Source organism: Ambystoma mexicanum, chromosome 11 (genome assembly GCF_040938575.1).
Source record: "Ambystoma mexicanum isolate Mex_15411 chromosome 11, UKY_AmexF1_1, whole genome shotgun sequence".
Classification (NCBI taxonomy): domain Eukaryota; kingdom Metazoa; phylum Chordata; class Amphibia; order Caudata; family Ambystomatidae; genus Ambystoma; species Ambystoma mexicanum.
In genome coordinates, this window is record NC_090934.1 from 810176248 (window position 1) to 810196078 (window position 19831).

Genomic DNA, 19831 nt, shown 5'->3' on the forward strand with positions numbered 1-19831 from the left:
GGGACTGCAGCTATAATGGACGTGTGGTCGACGTGTGGATTGAAGGCCAAAGTCCAGCTTCCGCCTGATTGGAGTGGGCTCTGTGCAATTGTCACTCTGCATAGCCCTGCCCTGGTGATGCCTCGAAAGAGCACTGCTGTGGAACATGTGCTGTAGGAAAAAGTCACACAGCAAAGTTAGAAACAAAAATCGCTGAGAATAAATATTTTTCAGAAAAGATTGCTGAAAATCTGCCCGCTAGCCCTAACGAATTTCAATTATTCTCCAAGGCTGCAACATTCTACATGTTCCTGCTGCTTCCAGTTGTGCAGGCTGCAGCCAACGTGAAATGTCTCCAACGTACGCACTTCCTCTAAAGGATCATTTTCAGACTTAGCCGAAAGTAGACAATTAGCCATAACAATAAGCTTTTCCTCTTGTGCACTGAACTGTAGAACACACTGCCTTCTCCAAATCTTGGCCAGCAGAGATCTGAAAAAACACTTTCAACTAACATAACATGGAAGATGACCGGCTTTAATTATTAGAGAGCAAGCAGTAACTGCCTTATCCCTGCAACTTAAAGAACATCCTTATGAGGTTATGGAGCCAAAATGTAAGACACAATGGGGGTGAAGGGGCGTAGTTTAAGCAACAGGGACAGAGTTTGTTGAAGGCCCAGAATCTGGTGAAGGTGCATAGTCTGGCAGAGGTGGAGTAAAATGGTGGGTGTGCATAAACTTATTTGGGCCTAGGCCAGCAGAAATCCTAAATATGCCACTGAGATTTTTAAAACATTATTTGGCACAAGTGAGGAGATGCACTAACACATCTCCTCACTTGGAGCAAAAGAAGTAGCAGCCCAATTCATAAAGGGCATATGAATAATTGCATCCTAGATGTGCTCATTCAGATGCCCTTTTTTCCCACTTTGCGCATTTGTGCAAGTAACAGGCGTTTCTGGGCATTTTAAAGTGTATCCCAAATTCACAAAATGCACACACACAAGGCTTACCCCCTGTACCTTTTAGAAACAGCCATAAGGGGAGGTGCAAATCATGACAGGGTTATTTTGGACTTTTCATGATTTTCTTTTGAAATGTGACAGGCGAGGATTAAGATGTGGCTATCATACTTGCATTTTCATCTACCAAAGAGGGGTGGAAATGCTTTTTTTGGGTAATTCCACTGAGGTGGCCCTTTAAAACAGGCAGTCTCAGTGAAAGGCGCTCCCAGAAATCACATGGTTGCTGTGAGAATGTCATGCGTTAGTGCAATGTATATTAGGACAAGTGGCATGGATTTGAGTGTGTATTCACATATCAGCACTTAACACAAATGTCTGCTAAGGATGAGAATGTTTGTAGAAGGCATGGCATATGTATCTTGGGCTCACTGCTTTGACTGAAGGGATATGAGACGCCCAGAGTCTGATTTACAAAGCGTTTTAAATGGGATTATCCAATGAATTCCCTTTTGTAAATCAGGCCACCAGAGTTCTGGGAAAGCCTCTATTTTCATTGAACTGAGAAACCAAGGTCAATCATTTGCAGGGAAACTATTTTATTTATTTATTTGCATTTGTAAAGCGCCTAAGCCCGGGGCATTAAGGCGCTGTTGCGAACCAGTTACAGGGTACAAATACTTTGAACAATGAGCATTTAACATTTGGGAAGAAAGAGAAAGAGGATAACATGAAGCGGACAACAGGAGGAGCTTGTCACTTCCTAAATCAGTAGTCTATCATGACAAAGTTTAAACAAAGAGCCACGTTTTTAAAGTTTTTCTGAATGCCCAATGAGAATGTTCAGCTCTTAGCAAAGGCAGAAGGTAATTCCATTGAGATGCCACTATTGAAGGGAAGCTTGCCCCCCTCCTCTAGCATGCTTGTATTTCAGTGGGATGATCCGGTGGGCGTGGGTGCCTCTGACCGGTCTGGTAGGGTTAGCTTTAACAATTGTTTGGGCTAGATATTTCGGCACTGTGTTCAGAAGGCATTTGTGAGCGATGGTGAGCATTTTGAAGTTAATCCTTTCCTGGATAGGGAGCCAATGGGCCCTGTTTCTTGCTGCAGAGATATGGTCTCTGTTGGAGATGTTAAGTGCAGAGCGTACCGCATTGTTGTGGATTAGCTGCATTTACATATGTTTTTCTGAGAGGTACCCGTGAAAAGGGCATTGCAATAGTCAAGTCTTGCTACAGTTTTCGATCATGCAATGGTCCGATAAACAGCTGGTGTGAGGTATTGCCTAGCTCCATTGAAAAGTTTGGCCGTATATGCTGCCGACGAAGCAATAGAATTAACATGTTTAGTCAGCGAAAGAGTGGCATCGAGGTACACACACATGGTTTTCAGAGAAGCTGAGACAGGGATTTTGATGCCGTCAATCAGGAACAATTGATAAGAGGGCAGTAATTTTTTCAGCATTGCCGAAGATCCCACTACCAGTATTTACGTCTTGTCATCGTTTAGGCAGAGATTGTTCATGGCCATCCAAGTCTGGATGGTGAGGTAGATTTCATTGATCATTATGGTGTCTTTCTCATGTGACCCTGACATGGGAGGGGGATTTGTGTAGCGTTGGCATAGTTGGTGTAGACTATGCGAGGTCATCCAGAAGGACGAAGAAGGGTTTGGTGAAAATATTGTAAAGGGTAGGGGAGACAGATGAACCTTGTGAGACGCCACAAGGCATGGGTTCTGGAGGGAATTTGCCAGGTCCGAGAAGACTCTTGTGCATCTACTTTTTAGGAATGATGGAACCCAGGTCTTGGCATCCTCTGAGAAACTAGATGCTGTTGTGAGATGGTGACACAGAGTTCTGTGGTCAACCAGGTCGAAGGTAACCGATAAGTCAAGGAGAACGAGTAGGGCTGTCATGCCTTCATCTCTGAAATTATCCATTGATTTTTCAAATCTAATAGTGCAGATTCAGTTCCATGACCCGGTCGGAATCCAGATTGGCATTACCCTAAGATTTGGTTTGATTCCAGGAAAGGTTGTATTTGGTTGTAGGCTGCCCTGTCCAAGATCTTTAGCAGGAAGGGTACTCTGGTGATCGGCCGATAGTTGTTGGGGGCTGTAGTGTCTAAGTTGGGTTTTTTTTAGTAGTGGGAGGACCCAAGATTCTTTCAGGCCAATAGGAACACAGTTCGATGAAAAGGAGGAGTTGATGAAACTGGTGATGAATGGGGCTAGGATGTGTTAGCAGTCTTTGATAATAGGTGCTGGGCAGATGTCACCTTTGCATGTTGAAGTTTTCAGCGTGCGAATAATGTATCTCCCAGAAGTGGAATGATGTGGTAGACGTCTAATAGGGAGGGGTTAGCGGATACCAGTGGTAGGTGTCTTGGCCTTGATGGGATTTTGTATCAAGGTGATTTTTTCCTTTAGTAGATATACTTTGGCTTTCATAGCCGATGGGATGCTGGTGCACCACAGCTCATCTTTCTTGATAGTGGAAGGAGAGGTCGCTGGGGTTTCCAGTTCTCTAAGAATGCTGAATGTTTCTTGTGCATTCGAGGTGGCGTTTGCGATTCTGGTATTGTAAACTGATGATTTAGCTGCAATAATGGCAAGTTTGTGTTCTTTAGCAATTTTGTAGAAAGCCAGTCTATTGGTTTAATCTGGTGCTTTTTTCTAAACATCTTCTGCTTGTTGTTTTTTAGTGCATAGGGCCTGGAGGTCTAGGGAGTACCATGTCTTTATATGGGCGACAGGTTTGGCTTTCCGCAAGGACAGTGGGGCTACGGCATTCAGTCATTTGGTCAAGGTGTCAGAGTAGAGGTCTGCTATTAAGTTGTGGTCTGAGGAGGGGGTAAGATCCAGGCAGAGAGGGGTGAGGTGGGGGGAGATGGTCTCCCTAATTATCATTTGGGCACTGTGCATTCACCTCGGTGGAAGGGGCTGTGGTGAGGGTTGGGAGGCCTTGGGTCATGGGAATGTGACAGAGAGGATGTGGTTATCCGACCAAGGGCGTGGGGTGTTGGCAGAGTTCTGCCTTTGTAGTGTGTAGGGGCTCTGATGCAGTGTATGAAACCTAGAACAGAAAGTGTGTTAGCGTGGGAAGTGGCGTGGTGGTCAAAGGGGTCATTCAGCCCGAGGTTGAAGTCTCTTAATATGATTGATCTGGTGGTGGGCTTAAAGCTACTTCCTATAGAGAGTATGAGGTCTTCTTCGAAGGTTCCAATGGGGCCGGGGGGGGGGGTGGTAAATAAAATGGATATTCACAGAGTCTGTTGGAAATTAGGTAATTTTAGTTAACAGTACCTCATAGTTATTTGCATTGATTGCACTGATTGTTATTCAGGAGTGGGCAATTAAGACCAATGTATCCCCTGTTAATGTCATATCCAGTGGATATTGAAATGTTAAGTTTATTGTAAATCAGAGCCGAATACACAATGATATATAGAATTGTGAGAAACATTATTTATTTACTAATTTGTTTTTTTCTACGGTTGAACCTCTTGTCATGCTTTGGAGAAGTGGTGCTGTAGCACGGAAACTTTGCACCAGTGCAGGTGTCATTTTCAACATTGTTAGCACTAGGGAAAATAATTGATGTTTTGGAAAGAAATGTATTCTTTGCATGGACTTTTACGCCAGGGCCTATGTTTGCCCTTGTGCTAATACAGAACAGTATTAACACTAGGGCAAACTGTACCTTGGTGCAAAATGCATGAAAATAATATTCTTTGCAGTTGCTTAGTACTAATACTGTGTAAAATGAGAGCTGCTGTGGTGCAAAGTTTCTGATACCCGAGCCCTTTTAGGTAGGGGGAAAATGAACTGTCTCCAATATTTGGTGAGCTCTTATTACAAAATTATTCTAAAGACTGGTTCCAGAGCGTCCATGATATTAGCTAGTTTCAAGACTCAACAAAACATTGCAGTATTTTGATTGTGCAGCCCCCATAGGCCAGATACACCTTCGTCTAGTAGCAATCCCACCGGAAACCGCATAGGTCCAAAACATTTGGAGAGCCACAGGTTGCAGATCCCTGCCCTATGACATTAGTATTACTCTTAGAGGAGTGGAAATACGTAGTTATCTAGAGCGCCATCAGACCGTGGCACATTCAGACTACTTCCTGAGGCTGTACCGGAGACCCACATCACACAGAGAGTGTGATGTAATGTTATATGGCAAAAACCCTGCTGCAAAGATAGGAAATACCCCACACGACTGTACCTAATGCACCAACTGGAGTTCCTTGAGACCATGTAAACAACAGTGGACCGCTCTGTAAATCCAAGTAAAATAAAAACACAAGTAGCTTTTTAGGCAATTGTCTTTGTTATCCACCACTTTACTCTCTCCAGGCATGGTGTCAATGTAGTGCAGCCCCTATTCTGTTAAATGTGATGATTTCACCTGTATGTTGATGTTACTGAGTGTACACTCACAACAATTATTATGGTTTTGTACATATTTGCTATGCTCCAGTCCTTTGAAACCCCACCCATGTGACAATTGGATTGCCCTAAATCTCTGTCAATTTATTGAAAAAAATGAAGACCAGGATCTCCCAACAGCACCTTGGTAGAATCTATATTCTGGCTATCTTGTGTACTCTGTGAACCGTATATTGTACTGTTATATGTACTATTAATGTTTACTTGATGGCTTGTCAAATTTTCACCACCAATGTTTGCCCTAAGACATGTACTGTGCTATGTTGCTCCTGACATAGAATAGCACTAAATAAAGACAATGATAATAATTTAATTTGTTGCTTCTCTCTGCAACGTTTGTTTCGTTGCTACCAGGCAAATTGTTTGGGATGAAGCCTTACAGAGAACATATTGTCACTGATAGCATGCTAGAAATGTTATTTTTATTTTATTGTTTAAAGCACAGACTTAGCTTGAGAGCAGCAGAGAAATGTGTAAGGTTTGGGTAGCCAGTGATTGGGCTGGAATCTTTTAACAGTAGCACAGGACTGTGATTTGGTTCTTTGTATCCATGTAGATTAGTCCATGGTCACATGCTGTTGAAAAAGCCACGTTTTTAGAGATTTACAAAACTGGAGAGTTGTTGGGGCATTCCGAGTTGATACTGTGTTTGAGCTCCAGAGGGTGGGTGCATGACAAGAGACTAATTGCTTGAGGGTCCTCTCTTTTCGAGCTAGTTTTGATTCAAGCCAGCTGGCTCGATTTGCTGCACAAGCAGCATGTCCCACCAGATATGTGGAATTTAGCTGCCAGGTATGCTGGTGTGCTATTCATGATTGCCTTGTAGAAGAGAAGTTTGGGAGAAATCACCAAGGAAGCTGCGTCCCCCTGCTTTTTGACGCCTGTATCTGGGGATGACAAGTAAGTGGGAATAGGCCTGTCGGGTAAGTCTGGCTTATTGGGCCTTAGTAATTTCCATCGAAAAATAGGTAGGTGCAGTGTTAGTGATACATTTTTGGGTCAGTGCTAGAGTTGTGAACAAGAGCCAGTGTATGTTATGTCTGGCTGAGGAGATGTGGTCTTTTTTGGAGATGTTTAGAGCTGCTCTCACGGCATCGTTTGGATGATCTGCAGTTTTTTCATATTGTGGGCACTGGTGACTGTAAAGAGGGAGTTGCAGTACTCGATCCTGCATAGTATGGGGGCTCTAGTAAAGGTAATGCAGCTGTCGATAGTTTTGCAGTTTATGCTGCTGCTGAAGCAATAGAGTTTACCTGTCTGGTTAAAGGGTGGAGTCTTGGTATACTCCCAGGATTTTTACCTCTTTTGCGACAGTATGGTGTTCCCGTCGATATCAAGGGTTTTGGAGCAGTTGTTGTGTGTATTTAGCCTAGATTGTGTGCCAATGAGGAGTAGTTCCGTTTTTTCGTCAATGAGGCATGGACTGTGTTGTGCCATCCAGGCCTGGATGGTTTGGTATAGTTTGCTTAATTTGTTGGAGTCAGTGTTTTAGTTTCTGGAGATGGGTAGGAAAATTTGGGTTTTGTCAGTGTAATTCTTGTATGTGACGGCCAGGGCATCAAGGTGGCCAAAGAGGGGTATGGTGAAAATGTTATACAAGGTCGGTGAGACACATGAGCCTTGAGACACTCCGCAGGTGACTGGTGAGGCAGAGAATACTCTCATAGTGCGGTTGGAGAGGAAGGACTCAATCCAGGCGATGGCTTTGGTTGAGAAGTGGGCAGCTGAGGAGTGTGGCAAACAATCTTATGATCAACCAAATCAAAGGCTCCAGAGCGTTTGAGGAGGCAGAGAATGCCCATATTGCCATTGTCTTTCATTTCGTCCATTGGATTTTTAAGTCCAGAAGGGTGGATTCTGTTCTGTAACCAGGGCGGAATGTCGAGTAGTTTGTGGGTTTTGAGATGGTTTAGAATTTGCAGATAAGCTGCTCTGTCAAGTATTTTCAGGAGGAATGGTACAGTCATGATGGGGTGGAAATTGGTGGGTATGTTGGCACCATGTGTAGGCTTCTTAAGGAGAGGGAGCACCCAGGATTCTTTTAGATTCTCTGGGACGTTGCCAGTGTAGAAGGAAACATTGATTAATAAAATAATGAAGGAGGAAATCTCTTTGGTGCAATCCTTTATGAGGGTGGCCGGGAATATTTCTCCTTGGCATTTTGACGGCTTCAGTCCTTTGGTTTTGGTAGCTGTGATCGGGGTGAATTTGAACCAGGGGCTGGAGGGAGAGGAGGGGGGATGCTGATCAGGGGACTGGTTAGGTGTTGGGAGTTTGTTTTTTTAGCAGTAATTTTGGTTTAGAGTAGGGTGATTTTGTCTAGGAGTGCATTCTGGATGTTCTTGCACCAGCAGAGAACTTTGTTGGTGTTATCTGGAGGGGAAGCTGGCATTTCTAGCTCACATGAGATAGCCAAGACTTATCTTGTGCTAGAGCTGGCTTCTTCTATTCTCCTGTTGTAAGTGGCACTTTTGGTCTGCAGAATGGCCTTTTTCTGTTTCTTGGAGAGGGCTGTGAAGTGCTGTTTATCTCATCGGAAGGTGTTTTTATCCAGGTATTCTCTGCTGAAGAGGAAGAGGGTAGGGTTTTGAGGTTGGGGGTATACCAGGAGTTAAGGTGGGCACTTGGTTTGGGCTTATGGATGCTCAGAGATGCTACTTTGTTGATGGTTTTGAGGAGGGTTCTTTTTAAAAAGCTCGACCATAGTGGTGGGGTCTGTGCTTGTGTGTGTGTGTGCTGTACGTGGGGAAGTAGGGGGGTATGTTCGCTGGAGAGCCTCCCCCTCATAAGTTGTTAAACATTTTTATTGCTGATCTGCCACTTTAAAGCACCTTTTAAGTTGCCATATACTGCTAGATACTGCAGAGCATGTGCAGTGGTCCGGTGTCTGGGTGTGGGGAGGGTGATGTGTTCCTCCTTGCCAGCAGAGTTACCTATAAAGGACATGTTGCTGTTGGTGGTGTCACACATCCCCCACACCCCTTCCAGTCCCTTTCTTTATTTGGGCTGCACCCAAGAAGCTGTTCACTATGGAATAATTAACACTATGTTTGTATGGGCATTCGGTCTCACTCAAACACAGGGAATAATTGAATAATTGCTCATATATTTCAGTCTGTGACTGCCTAACTAATGACAAAAAAGGAAGGGCAACTCCACAAGAAGAAAATTGTGAAATCTTTGCCTGCTCATATTTATCCTTTACCCAGCCAATCAGAATCAGACAATCGACACTAGAAATCATGTGGTGTCCAAACCGCAGAGTACACAAGCATCTCTTGAATCTACTTTCGACACGGCTGACATAGGCTCTGGTGAACTCATTCTGAGCATAGATGGAGCAATCACCCCCCTCCCCTGCACCACAGAGGTCTCGCCTCGAGCACTCTATTAACAGTCATAGAGACTTGTCTATAAAGGAAGGCATGAATAATGACAGGCTAAAATGTTCTAAGAAGAGATTGTCATAGGACCAAGAAAGAATCATTAATTTTTTCCAGTCATATCTATGACAAGGCCAAGGTGTCTGCCGGTTGTGTCCAGATCATCCAACATTTTGGCAAATATTGACAATAACATCTCTCTGCTAAACATGTGCCTGAACCTAAGGCATACTTCCCTAGCAGGAAAGGTTCCTGCATCTGAAATACAGGCATCACTACCTCTGACAAGCCTGTCAACCACCCCCGATCTCAAAAAAATAGTGAATACACATTTGTCGGACGTGTAAGATTTAAGCCTGAACATATCAGAAAACGCTACTCAGGATGAAGCCAACTTTAACCTATCTAATTGTATGCCTAGTTTGAAAACCATTGTGGTCACGATGAATGCAATTTCTTTTTATGCTCCACACTGCCACCAAACAGAGAGCAATCAAGAGGATTCCGGCCATATAGTGGATGTGATTCTGAAGAGCAGTGTGACGGAAAGGGGCATGACTGGCATAGGTGCAGAGACTGATGGTGGGGAAGATGAAGATTAAATGATCATAATGTGGTTACGAAACTGGATCGGCAGATAGAGCATAAGCCTCTGCCGGAAAAGGGGATGGACCATCGATATATACATATGATGCTGATAAACAGTGACTATGTCGGCCCCTTACAACCCCTCTACAAGGCTGAACAATATAAGTGGTCTATTCCACATAATTTCCCGTATGCTAAATCATCTAAACCCCCATCACTCTATCCACAATGTATATGTATCAAAGAAATTGAGCCAACTAGTGATAGTCCCTTTCTAAATAGAGGAAATTTGATGCTACTGTTTAAGCAAATTAAAGAGTTGTCAATTATGACTTCACAAGACATTTAAAGGGCAGAACTGACAATTTTTCATAGTCAAACTAATTGGGTGATGATTAAGCTGGTTAGTAGCATGGTTGCTTAAAGGCTCATTATATTCGCCAACAAATGTTATTTTATTGTCTATTATATGCAACTTTACCATGGCATTCTGAACAAAGAACGATTTGGGTCCCCGGTGCATACCACTGAGGGCAAAGTATCCACTAAATTGACGTGGATTAAAAAGAGGAATGGAATCAAGACCATCAACTTAAAGTGGCTGAGAAGCGTACTCAATTTAATCACCTTCAGAAGACCCCCTTATTTGACCCCGGATCATTCCAAACAGAGCCCCGTCCTATCATGGAACACAAGGGGATATAGATTGTTCATTTCAAACCCAGTAGAACTTGCTACTCTGACTTCGATAGACATTTCTTTCTCCAGGAGAAGTGGCTAACTACGACGCTTTCGCTGAATGGTTATCAAATATTTCTACTTCCTGCAACCAAGGCCCAGATTGGGAGGCCCAAGGGTGGATTATGTATAGGTCTCTGACTAGGTTATGATCAGTTGGCTATAACTCGGGTTTTGCCTGTGACTATAATTTAGCAGTGGACAGCAACGCTAACACTCTAATATTGAATGTTTACGATCTGTCTGACGGAACTTACACTGAGTCACTGTTGAAATGGGCGACCAAGTTATCAGGCCTCATTACGGGTCTTGCGGTAGCCATGCTGGTAAAACCAGCAGGTAGCCGCCGACCCGTAATTTAAAAAAAAATAATATTTTTTTAATTTTTTTAGGCTTATATGGTTTCCTAATTAGAAAATTAGCCATTTTATTAAAACAAATGCAAATACACAAATACAGATACAAATGCAAGTACAAATGTAATTCCCAAGTCGCTAAAAATCAATTACCTGTAAAATTGAGGAAACAGAAAATATAAAAAATAGAATAGAATAGAGTAAAAAAAGGAGGAGAAATAGCAAAGAAAAAAAAAGAAAAAAAAGAAGAGAGTAGATAACAAATAATCACAATCTCGTTTGCACAAATAATCAGTTCACAGTTTCAAATTCAGCATAAATTACTAGCAGAAATTTGATTAGGGCAATTATCACATCTGTTTTCTCCCCCTCTATTAATCTAGTTCCCATCATACTGTATCTTTCTGTGCTCAACGTCGGGCAATTCATTACTAGATGTTTAATTTGAATCATAGAGATATTGTCTTGACACAGGCTACATATAAGAGTTATCTCTTGTCCACTTAGCTCAGTCTTATCCAGTCTGGGCAGGAAAACATTGAGGTGAAATCCCATATATTGGTGTCACAGAAACCAATTGGGAAAGATAGAGCTTCTTCTTTAACCTGCCCGACTTTCGGATCAATGATTCTCTGTTTCATTCAGGTCTTCTATTATCTTCTGGCATATGTCCCTCCAATCGTTGAAGATTGCTTCTTTTGGGTCCGTCAAGGCCATTTTTAAGATTTTAAAGCCTCCATTTCGGTTATCTTCCAGACATTTTTGATACAAAGATGTCGAATTCCAACTAGCAATGGCCTTTAAAGATGTCAATGCTAGTTCCCTTCTGACGATCTGGATAGGGATACTTCTAGGTAATCCCAGTACTGACTTCCAGAAGATCCCCTCCAGGAGGGACCATGGGCCTCATTACGACTGAGGCGGAATGGGTTAACGGCCTTCGCTAAAGGAGGCGGACCCGTTGAACACGTTCCACCTCATTACAAGATCCCCTCGCGGGACCCAGAAAATAACGCCTGGTCAAACCAGGCATCCTTACCTGGTATCGCGAGGGGAAGAGGGAGCAAACAACGGGCCGCTCGTAATCAGCCCATTGTTTGCTCCCTCTCCCATTCCTATTGGGGTTCAAATGTGAATGGGGAAGGTCCGGGCTCGGGTTCCTGGAGGGAGGAATTACTGGGCCATCCGAACTCGGAATGGCCCCGTAATTCCCCATTCAGGGAACCGGGACCCGATTTTGGCGGCAGCCATGCCGCAAATAGCGGCATGGCTACCGCCAAAGTCGTAATGCGGCCCCAGGAGTCTTCGGTCCACATAAGTGAAGTTTTGGCACCACAAGTCAAAATCGGCACCACTTTGCCTCTATCAAATGATATTAATGGGATCAATGAAAAGTTGCAGAATTTCTTTAACAGCACTTTCCCTTGCGCTGCTAGGTTTGTAGCTTTTTTGCACAGCGCTACTATGTGGGGTGTCTCACATCTACACATATTGATGTTTACACCCAAGTAGGTATATTCCGTCACCCCTTTAATTGTTAGACCTTTAGAGAACCACACATATCTTTTACTGCTTTTGCATCGATCTTGGTCTCCAAAAACCATTACCCTAGATTTTGCTGGGTTGGTTATCAGATCATTCATTTGAGATATCTTTCAAGGGGATAATCTGGCATTGCAACCCAATGGGAGTCTGGTCAATGACCACAATATCGTCAGTGTACAGGAGTCTGCTAATAGAGGTGTTTGCGATCTTTGGTGGAAAGGCAAGTATGTCTTCGTAAGCATCTTCAATATCAGATATAAAAAAATTGAAGAGTTCTGGTGCTAGTGGGCATCCTAGTTTTAAGACCACGTTCATGGGAATTGCCTCTGAAAGATGCCCCTCTTGATCTAGCTTGACTCTGATAGAAGTTCCCCCATGGAGATCTTTTATGTTATCGAATAACCTTCTCAGGCTCTTCCATTTCTGCAGTTTTGCCCATAATTCTTTTCTTCATATAGAGTCGAAAGCTTTCAACAGGTCAATAAATGCCATGTCAATCTTGGATCCCTTGTTCGCTATGGCTTTTGCTTTCAGTAGGTTGATTATAGAGATGTTACGTCCTGTACCAATACCTTTAACAAAGCCCGATTGCCAAGGGTCACAATGGGATTTCTCGCTGCTCCATCTACTGAGTTCTTTTAAAATGATGGAGCCAAAGTTTTTGCCAACTATGTCCATGAGCGCAATCGAGTGGTAGTTGTCTGGATCAGATCTTAAACCTTTTTTGAAGATTGGGACAACTACCACCAATTTCCACGTAACCGGGATCTTAGAGGAGTCTAGCCTGCCGTTAAATAAGTAATGTAAAAATGTTTGCCGAAAGCTCAGGGTTTTGCTTCATAAGTTCATTAGTCAGCCCATCTGGGCCTAGCACTCTTGAGTTTTTTAGTTTCTTTATGATTAGTTCAATTGATGATGGTTCTATGTCAAGAGCATAATCCTCGTGAACCTGCCCGACCACTTCACTTCCTGTCCAAGTTGTTTGAACTGATTCTTCTTCTCTCTCGATCTGCATTTTCTCATAATGCGAATACCAGGTCCCCGGTGCATCCAATGCATTTATGCTGTGTTCTTTGTTTTAATGTGATGTAACATTATTTGGGCATCTTGGTTTAGGATGGTCTTCATATGTAGCTTCAGCCAGTATTTCTGTTTTGATTTGTCAATTTCAGTTGGCATTTCCACAGATTTATGTTGTTTCAGTGTGCCAATCGCTTTCCTAAGAGCTCTCTTTTTTAGGACAATTTGCTGATCAAAGACATGCCGATGAATCATTTTAGCTCTGCCATTTGGCCCTGTTTGGATAACCGCAAACTGCTGTAATAATGGAACATAGTTTATTCACTGGTTTGCACCACTTCCTTGTCTGGACACAATTTCTTTCACCAAGTTGTTAGGCAGACCTCCCATTTTTTTCGCTTGAATTTTTAGTCTTGTGCGACTCGAATTTATGGCCAGTTTGTGATCATATAGGGATAGTTTGGAGGTGCTACTGTTGTGGAGAACCAGTTTTAATTGGTTATGGTCACTTTTGTCTGTGGTAACAATTTCCAGCTTTTTTAAACCCCAACTCATGTTTGAGGAGACACATATATGATCAAGTATTTGGTTGCTTGCTGCTCCCCTCCTTGTGGGTTTACCCGGAACATCACCTTTTATTATACCATTTAGTATAATGCAGTCCCTAGACTGCATAATAATCCTCCACGTTATTCCACTCTTTTCTTTTCTTATTGATGGAAGGCACTTCTTCAAAGATAGGGTTATTAGAGTGGTCCATACAGGTACAATTTAGATCAACTGTCAGTAAGATTAGCGTGTCGTTCCATTTTAATCTTGCTTGATCGATTAATGGTGTGATGTCATCCCCAAAGGTTTTGTTTCGGGAGTCCAATGGTTCAGATACAGATTTAACAGTAAAAACGTTCTTACTTTGACTAAATCAGAGACTGGAAGTTTTATTTCAACCAACTGAATAAAAGGCGTCGGGTTACAGCAATCGATCAATGATCACTCCAAGTATTTTTTTACTGCCACCAGTAGACCGCTATTTGCCCTTCCTCTGAGGTTCTTCATGGCCAGATTTAATCATATCCAATATCAATCTATCAAGGGTGTGTCCACCAGCCACACTTCTTGGAGGCATATTATATCAGCATCGAATAATTGGCAAAACTTGGAGCAGAACAAATGTTGAAAGCCTCCTGTATTTCAGTTTATGAGTGACCATTCTGTATTATTTGTAGCCCTTCAGCATTATTGGTTGGGAAGTTTGTCTGACAAAAGGTGTGCTAGCCACCTCCAGTTGGATTCGTCATCCTCACAATCAGCTTTCATTTTCAGCAACTGCTAGTACCCTTTTCGCGGTCCGTCTGTTCTATTAGATAGCTGATTCGTAGATGTTATTTTTGCTGACTTATATTCCTTCATGTCAAAGCTTACTGGTCCTTGCTGATGGGCATATCTAAGCAAGAGGTGTCCAGACAGTTTTGAAGATAAGTGAATTGTCACTTTATCTGTACATCTCTCCTCTGGGAATTCGATGACCGCAAGATCTTTTGAAGTAACCAATTCAAGGCTTGGAAAGGGATGCGGCAGGCAAACCACGTTCGCTCTATTTAGAACTAAGCCATCATCCCCAAAAAATTCTCTACAAGGAGAGTATTAGATTATCATTATTTAGGTCTCCTTCATCTTGCTGATTACGATCCTTCATAAAAGAAGCAGCAGCTACAGCTTGTTTCGTTTTCAGTATAGGTGGTGGGTTGAGCTTCACTTCACAGATTTTTCAGTCTTTGCGGACTCGTAATCTTCTTTCTTTTCAGAAAGTTGTTGTTTTTATATGCCGCTGGAAGAACTAAGCTGGCTTTTTCATTGGTGCCTCTTTGTTAAACCGCACTTCGTTGTCAGACTTAATGAGTGATTGTTGATGAGTCCTTTTGTGAAGGGATTTGATAAGCTTTTGAATCTGTGTTTTAATTGCTTCTTCTTCTGCTAGATGTTGATTTTCGCTCGAATCAGAGGTTTCTTTCCTCTGTGGTCGTGACCCTCCTTTTGAGGCCCCTTTATGAGAGTTGAAAGTTTTTGAATTTTTCGACAAGGTTTCTTCTTCGTTCTCTGTGGATTCCTCTCCAGAATCGTCTGATGCTGTTGACTAATTCAATGGTTCTTGGTCCTCCTGCCCATTAGTGTCTTCGTCAATACTGTATGTGGAGAGGTCCATGAAATTTGGCTCTCTGAAGTCTTCACTCTCTGTGGCCGAGGTCTCACACTTTTCCCATACTTTGATTGTACCCATAGTTATTACCGCTGCTGGGTTCTTAGGTTATTCCGTTATTTCCTGGTATGTTTGTGGCAAGGTCAAGTTTTTGAGAACCAGACGGCTTCTATTTGATTTAGTTTTTGGGGGCTTGTTTTGATTTTTAGTTTTTTTAGTCAAAGTTGTTTTTTCGCCATTCTTTTTCAACGGTACTGCCCCTTTTTTTGCTCTAATATCGTCGCCAACTTCTGTCCCCATGGTTGCGTCCTTCGGTCGCCTTTTTGTGAAAATCTGGCAGACTTTTTGATCCAGGGTATCTGTAACTGTTGATGGTTGTGTTCCAGTAGCATAGAGCTTCAGATCCCGGACAGAGTTTTTTCCTGGCGATAGAGGTGTGTTTGGATCTTTATTCACGTCAATTTTGGGACCCTGTGTGGCTCTCTCTAGAGTTAAGTTGGATACACTATTTTTTCCAGTGTGACATCAGAAGTTTGTTCCCCCACTTTTGGGGCCGTTGTAACAGATTCAAAAGGATTCATGACCTGATCTCCCCACGGGAGTAGGTTACTTGGACTCATAGAAAGGCGTGACAATCTTCTTTCAGTTCATTCCTTGATGATAAGGTACAGAATATTGTGTAGGAGTTGGGCTACACCAGCAGAGCTGTTCTCCATATTTTTTTCAATGACGGTAATAAAGCCTTCAATGAAGAACATCTTGGTATGCACCATGGCCAGAATGATCTTTTATTGTCTCTTCCATCGTGTCATGTAACTTCATGTAGGGAGCCGGAGTATTCAGTAGATATCAGGAAGAATTCATTCTTATTCAGTTCAGGACTATTATTTGAAGTTTCTTCTGGTGAGTAAGCAGCATTCTGTGTTTGCAAGGATATTGAAGCTGTTGATTTATTTTGGCTGATTGGATTCTTCCATGTGTCTTCTGCCATATTTCTCTCTGAGGTTTGTGATCTTTGGTCTTTAGGGCAAGATGGGGATAGGCGTTTCCTACCCAAAGGTTGCTCCGCCCCATTACCACTGGTTCTATCATTTTGCTATTTTCCATCCAGTTCCATATTCGCAGATTTTTCCAAATAATATCTCGTCCGGGATATCAAAGTTGTTTGTAGCATATTCTGAAGACGGTTTATGAAAAAAAATCGTCACCCTCTGGATATGTCCTCCAGCGCCAAATATGGAGGTTTCCAAATGTTGTTATGATGTGATACTATATTTTATTTATATAGCGTTCATACACAGGGGTTTCAGAGCGCAACCAGGCAAAGGCAGGGTAACAGAGGAGAGAAACAAACACAACGATTTTACTAGGCCCATTGACATTGAGAACACGCAAGTGCATGGGGTAGGGAAAAGGGGGAAGTGCATGGGAGGAGGTAGAAATTGGAAAGTGCAGAGCATAAGAGAGGATAAGATAAATAATACGTAAATAAATACGGTGATCCATAACAGTGGTAGTGCAGCCTGTGAGGGCCAAGTGCAAGGTTAGTCAGATAGGGAGTATCTGATCAGTGCAGACAAAGAGTGGGGGGGGCTGTATGGGTACAGATACAGGCCCCAGTGCAAGGGGTGGCCAGGGGTCAGTGCAGGAGGGTGGGCAGAGGGTGGCCAGGTGCAGCATTACTGAGAGAGAAAACAGATCAGCAGGGAGAGAAGGGGGCAAAGGCAAAGGCGAAGAGGAAGGTCCTGAGGAGCTTCTGGAACTGTAGATGGTTCTCCTCAAGTTTCAAGGTGGCAGGTAGGCAGTTCCAGAGGGAGGTCCCAGCAGAATACAAAGCTCTACCACCAGCTTGTTTCTTTGAAAAATGACTAACCCTGAGGGAGTTGGAGGTAGAGGAGCGAAGGGCTCTAGAGGGGAGGTATTTATGGAGGGATAGTTGAAGGTAATTAGGACCCAAGCCCTAGAAAGCCTTGTGGACAATGCAAAGGGTTTTAAATGTAATCCTTGCAACCACAGGGAGCCAATGAAGGGATTTCAGAGCTGGAGAGATACGATCCCAGGGCTTGAAGCCAAGCACAAGTCTTGCAGTCCTGTTCTGGATTAGCTGTATAGGACGGAGAGTGGAGGCAGGTAGATTTAGAAAGAGGCTGTTACAGTAGTCAACCCTAGAGAGAATCAGAGCTTGGGAGACAAGGAGCTTATGAGGGAAGGAGAGGAAAGGAAGAGTGCCTTTAAGGAGGTGCAGTAAGAAGTCAGACTTTTTGGAGACATCAGAAATGTGTGCAGAGAAGGAAAGTGTGGAGTCAAAGATAACCCCAAAGTTCTTAGCTTCACTGGTAGGGGCAGGAGAAGGGTCAGCCAGAGAGTGAGGGAAAAGGATGGAGGGGGTGTACCAATGAGGAGGATCTCAGTCTTGTTGGCGTTTAAACAAAGATCATTTGCGGCACATCAATTTTGAATGGTGATTAGGCAGTCAGAAATGAGGGAAGGAGAGGAGGTGGCTGAGGGAAGCCTGAAAATGAGTTGGTTGTCATCAGCATAGCAATGTATATTTGAGCAGAAAATGGAAATGTAGTAGGCGAGAGTTGCCAGATATTGATTGAAAAGCCAGGGTGAGAACTTAAACCCCTGGGGAACACCGCAGGTAGAGAAGTAGATAGAGGATAGGAAAGACCCAAGTTGTACCTGGGAGGGTCGATCAGAGAGAAAAGAGGTCAGCCAGGCCAAAGCCTGATCTGTGATACCCAGGTTGTCAAATTTGACGATTTAGCAGGGTGTATCAGTAATAGAGGAGAAGAGGAGAGACAGGGTGTAGTATTCTTAGTTGGATTGTTTGGCCTCGCGCTGCGACATCTCTTAGAGTGTTTAGTTAGAAATGAACCTAAGGGTTCTAGTCAGTTACTTGAAGGGAATTGTAAGAGACGGTCGCAGTGCGGGGTGCCGGTTGTTATCATAAATAAACATTAATCTTTAAGTACTCACCCCGGCTCGCGTGAATACCTCAATTGGCGACGAGGATACCGGCCCCTGGTGAACCCACACAGCACAGGAGAAGGAGAGCAGCTGCTCCGAGCCCTGGCGCGATACCGCGTAGTGCAGGCTTGTGCTGTCACACAACACACAGTAACGTGGAGCTGAACGAGAGCAGATGCTCCGAACTGACACATCACGGTGTCGGTTTGTGCTGCCTTACAGTGCCAATCCACAGAGGGGGCTGCAGCTTAGAGCTTGAACGCTCCGAACCAACCACTGAGGCTTTGTTGGTTCATGCTGAGCTCCGGACACTCGCTGCCCCTGGTTCTCCGGAAGCCCTTTCCAGCCCCACCTCTTTGGCATTAGGAAATAAAGGATCCCTCAGTCCCCACATCGCTACGCGTAGCGATTGCATTGGAACACACGCGCATGACTGTTGAGCGTGTACATTTGAGAAAAGAACCTTTCTACAGATAGCAGTCACGTGATCCGGCTGGATCAAGACCAGGAAGTCTGGGGAGGATGAGGATTAGGCACCCTCATCCTCGTCCCAGTACATAAAGAAAAAAAAAACATTTTTTTTTTCTCATCTCTATTTAATTGAACACACGAACTTAGGAATTTCATTACTAAAAGACTTTTAGTCTTAAGAGCTGTGTTGGAATACTAGAATGCAAGGAATCAGTATCCAACCTCCTGCAAGTTTTTTACCTGCTGCAGGACAACCAGCAGTTGTCTGGTCAGAATGGAAAGAATTTTGGCTGAATTATATTCAGGCCGTGGATCAAGAAGAACTCACATCCAGGAAAAAGAAACTATTATTTTTGCATGCACTCGGATTAGAAGGTCAAAGGAAGTTTAGAGAACTTCCAGAATTAACAAGAGATGAGGCTGGAGATGCTGACGAACATGGAAAAGCCATAAGACAATTGGACAAATATTATGCACCGGAAACCATTGTGGCCATAAATAGATATAAATTCTATACCAGAGTGCAAAAAGAAAGTGAAAGTATCGAGGAATATGTGTCAGCATTAAGGGTCTTATCTAGAACATGTCAGTTTGGTAATGGTATCACTCTTGATGAACTAATACGAGATCAGATAATTATTTACTCAAAGGATAATATAGTTCAAGACAGGCTGTGGATGATTGGCAATCCATCACTACCTGAGACTATAGCTATTGCCAAGCGAGTTGAGCATAGTCAATTATGTTCTAAGGAAATGAAAAACAAGAAGGAAGAAGCTGTACAGAGTATGCAATTAAACACTACGAAGTTGGTACAGGAGCAAGAAGAACATAGCCAAGTTAATGCACTGCGACCTAAAGACAAGGCTGAAGCTGCTCCAGGGAAGAGCAACAAGAAGAATAATCCAGAATATAAAGGAAGTTCAAGTAAAGTTCATGGGAAAAGCTGGACTAAGAGTGACCCTCGCACACAAAATGATCATAGATATCAGAATTACCAACAAAGGGATGGAAATAGATGCTACAACTGTGGCAGATATGGCCATTACGCGAATGCAAGACAATGTCCTGCTATAGGACAGTAATGTGTGAATTGTGGCATAAAAGTTCATTTTGCAGATGTTTGCAAGAAAAAGAAAAGAGTTTCAGTTATCGTGGACGA